The sequence below is a fragment of the Cricetulus griseus genome, chromosome 2 (genome assembly GCF_003668045.3).
Source record: "Cricetulus griseus strain 17A/GY chromosome 2, alternate assembly CriGri-PICRH-1.0, whole genome shotgun sequence".
NCBI classification, from domain to species: Eukaryota; Metazoa; Chordata; class Mammalia; order Rodentia; family Cricetidae; genus Cricetulus; species Cricetulus griseus.
This window is the reverse complement of record NC_048595.1, coordinates 251,486,925-251,491,256: the sequence shown is the minus strand read 5'-3', so window position 1 is coordinate 251,491,256 and position 4,332 is coordinate 251,486,925. Positions and strand designations below refer to the sequence as shown.

Sequence of the window (4,332 nt, the reverse complement as noted above, 5' to 3'; positions counted from 1 at the left end):
CAGTTAATTCCAGTCCCGTGGTAATCCTGAGATTGATGAGAGAAAAACAAGTTCCACAAATTTAAGCCAAATTTGAAGCAAGCTTTAATAAAATACTGACCAGGAGAGACTCTGGTCATATCCACTCTGGGATCCCAGAGGCTTTTACAGGAGCTTAGAAAAGCAAAACCCATAATTCATTACATTCCCCATCATCTAATCAAGGACAAACTTACTTCCTGACACATTTCTGCATACTACCTTCTGCCTACCTGGGATCAAGCACATCTGGGGTGTTGGTTTAAATAAGCTTGTTTATGGGAGCGAACATATGACTTGTTATTTCACAAGAACTACAACTGCCAGCTTTCCAGGAAGTTTCCCTGTCCTTGGGCAGATGGAGATTACTGAGTAACTAACCTTGGCTCTCAGCCCCCGTGTGTGTGTGTGTGTGTGTGTGTGTGTGTGTGTGTGTGTGTGTGTGTGTGTAGGGAAAGGGTGGATGTGCATGCATGCACTCATGTATATTTTCACAAAGCTTAGGACAACAGCTCACTATGTGAACTTATGTGGAGACATTAAATGCATCCCAGAAATGTCTGCATTGAGTTGCACTGGCTTGCTTCTTCATTTCTGGAGATACAAATTTGGGATTACATTTGTAGTAAAATTAAATAAAATCAACCAACAAACAAAAATCACTCTTCTGACAGTTGATCAAATTATTTTTCCCTGGGCACTTTCTGTTTAGTGAGAAACCACAAATAACTTATTATATCTGAGTTAAAATATAGTCAACACTGAAAAATCATAAATTAGAATGTATTTGAATAAAATTTGCTCAAACCAATTATCTTAAACTTAGATTATATAATTACACTATACAAAGCAATTTTATTCATCTTTATTTTTATAATTGTTGTAAATGCTTGATAATTAGACTAGTCCCATTAAGTAAATATGTCATAATTATAAATGCTTTTCAGTTTGTGGGTTAGCAGTCAAATAACTTTAATCCTAAATCTTTACTCTCTTCCTATGGAACATATTTTAATATATTTCCTTCTTGTTTACAGTCTTGTTCTAGGCTCTTACACTAAATACTAAATTTGGCATTAAGTGTGATAGAGAATCTATTTTCTTCTTACTTTACTCTCATACTGTAATGATCCACAAAGACCCAGCTTTAAAATCAGAGTTACTGGATAATTTCCCGGATTAATATTTTGGAGTTCTTTACTATCATACACTTTTATTTTTTCTTTTTACTATCTATCTCTATCTATCTATCTATCTATCTATCTATCTACTAACTTCTATCATCTATTTCTGTCTGTCTTTCTGTCACCTACCACCTATCTATTTATCTTTCTTTCTTTCTCTCAAAAAAAAAAAAAAAACTGTCATCTGACGCAGTTCTCTGCTGCAATGGATTCTTAGGACTATGACAAAGTAAAAAAGGAAGGTAAGGCTGATAAAAAGACTTTCCTTGTAAAAACTGTGACAATGAATTGGGACCTTCCACTTCTACTCATGGTAGAATAACCAGTATTTCCTCTTATGACATAAATAGCTAAATTAAATAAAAATTTGTCATAGATTTTAGAATCCATATTAGTTTAGACTCCTAAGAACAGACACTACACTTGATCCTCGTCCAATGGCTGAGAAGTGATATAACTTTTCAGACATTATATATGTGGACCCAGATTCCCCAAGGGAATAGACACATGGTGCAGCAACCCATCACATGTCATTCTACGTGAAGAAATCCATCCATAATGAGATACAGATGCAGGGCTCCCAGCAGAACAAGGCAGCCTTGTTGCTCTGAGAAGGTTAAGCAGTATTGAGTGGCAGAACTTTACAATAGGGGAATCAACGAGGAGGATAAGTAAATAAAAAGAGACTCAGGAATATGCATACAGTCAGAGGATGAATACAAATCAATAATTACCCAGGGGGAAATCTAACAATTCAGAATAAGTGATTACTGTGGCACTGGAAGTCAAACAATTTCTCAAGTTTCCTAAGATAATTTTGAGTATTGAAAGTGAGGAATCCTCTACAAACACAAAGAACCTTCAAAAGACTCTAGAGAGAGTGAAAGGTCAAAGTAACAGGTCATGAAGATTACCAGGAAGACTGACAGAAATTAATAGAGCTGTGCATTACTTTACTGAATAGCTTTTAAAAGAAGATAAAAGTCCAGTGCTGCAAAATGTCAAAATGTACTATTATGTAAATTGTGTTTCCTATTGAAAAGAAGAGCTAATAAAAAACATGCCTCCATTTGAACAATGAAGAAATAGCAAAAAAGAATCTTCACATAGCTACTTTAAGTAAGTTAAGAATTTATTTAACTGTATGTCTATAATCCTACCTCTAGGAGGGTGAAGGGAGGTCACCAACTCTAGGTCAGCACTAACAGTATATAGTAAGTCACTATCTTACAGAAACAAAAGCTGAGGAAGCAAAAATTAAATGGAAAAGAATGAATGAATAAAATGGTTACCACAAATACATGAGGAGAAAAATAGACATAGTGTCAAGATGAACACTTAGAAATGATAGGAAATCAGTCTAGAAGGAATAAGAAGTGGGATAAATAACATTAAAGACATTTTAGAAAAGTCATATGAAACCTTTTGTAAAATATTCCTAATATCTGCACACACACACACACACACACACACACACACACACACACAGAGAGAGAGAGAGAGAGAGAGAGAGAGAGAGAGAGAGAGAGAGAGAGAAGACTCAGTAACATTTTAGTACTCAAAGACTAAATACTATGATAACAATGTATTGATAAAAATAAATTTATTGTAGACTAAAAACATTAGCAAACCAATAGAACTGTGAAGTAACACAAACAAACAAAGCCAAATGAAATCCCCCCAAAAAGATAAAAGCAAAAATTTAAAAAGTGTAAAACCCTACCAGGAAATAAAAATAGAGGTCAGACATATTGAGTTTGGACCTGTATGGAAAGGGGTCTAGATTCTCAAATCCAATGTCTCAGACAGTCTTCATGCATATACATATGAGGAACTTCATGGGTTAAAAAAGGAGTTCCACTTATTCAAGGAAAGTTATCATGAGAATGAACTATTCTTCATAAGTGTGATAATTAACATTTAAAACTATGTTTTCATGTATCTTATTGACTGGCTAACCTTTAAATATTTTACATAAAAAATGAACAAAAACAAAGTTTGAAATTAAAAGTCTCTCATAATGAATTTCCTTTCTAAAAGGAAATACCTGCTGTAAATATGCCACATTTTAAATGTAAAATGGCTGAATCATTTAACTCTTAGCAGTTGTGACCTTCTGCTTATGGTGATTATACATTGTACTTCTGCTATGATGGAAAATCATGTTCTATCATCAGGTTCCATGCTACATAGAAATACTACAGCATAGAAATTGATTGCCATCTTGTAATATGCATCGAAGTTTGGCTTAGCAATCAAACAAAGGAAACATAGTGTTTTTGCTCTTAAAAAGTGCAAACAATGTGGGAGACAGAAGCTATAGGATCCTAATTTTTATGTATCTATTGAGGGTTGTTATTGACTTAAAAAGATTAGCATTTAATCTAGAAGAAGGTATAGCTGAGGATGTAATTCCTGGTTCAACGGAGTAACTGGAGAAAGCTGAAGCCTCAAAATCGAAAGAAAGTAATGCCCTGTAAAACATTAAAAGAATGGCTAAAAGTGAATATGGGTTAGCACGAGTGCACATGAAACTCAGTGAAGTAACCGTAATTATAAGCAGAGGGAGCATTTACTTCCCTCATACAGTCTCCTTGCCCTTACTCATTTTGTGCTTTGTAGGTGGAATGAGGCCAGGCAAGCTGCAAAGTCTACTTTAGGAATGCAATCCTGGAGGATTGAAGATAAAAAAGAATAGAGTCTCCTCCTGTCTTTGTGTTAGATGAGAGGGAAGGCTTTTTTTTTTTTTTTTTTTTTTTTTTTTTTTTTTTTTTACCTCTGCAGGGAAAGCAGCAGACTCTTCTATTGCATGAAAAAGATGAAGACATACATACATCAGTTGAGGTAAATCTCAAACAAAGAAAAAAATTAATCTAGTAAGAACCAGCTAGGGAAGCCCCCTCCTAATGCTCAGGAAACAACTTATTCAGGATGAGAAAAATCGTACTGTCCCAATTCTCAGTATCCCATCTAGACTTCAGCAAATACCAAGCAGCAGCCATGCAGGGTTAGACTTTCTTTAAAGGCCATCATTCACATATTGATGGTCCACTTATTCCCTTTATATAATATGTGTTAGGTCTGTGAAGAAAATGTTAGGCTTTTGGTATTTAAACTGCCCACGTGGACA

The 4,332-nt window shown here is 34.7% G+C and overlaps 1 non-coding gene across 1 annotated transcript; it reads right to left on the bottom strand.

Annotated features, from left to right (window-relative positions):
* Positions 1 to 1,472: 1,472 nt before the first annotated feature.
* On the bottom strand, positions 1,473 to 1,655 carry LOC113833737. Its single transcript, XR_003481884.1, has one exon. It is a non-coding gene; the product is annotated as a U2 spliceosomal RNA (small nuclear RNA).
* Positions 1,656 to 4,332: the final 2,677 nt, after the last annotated feature.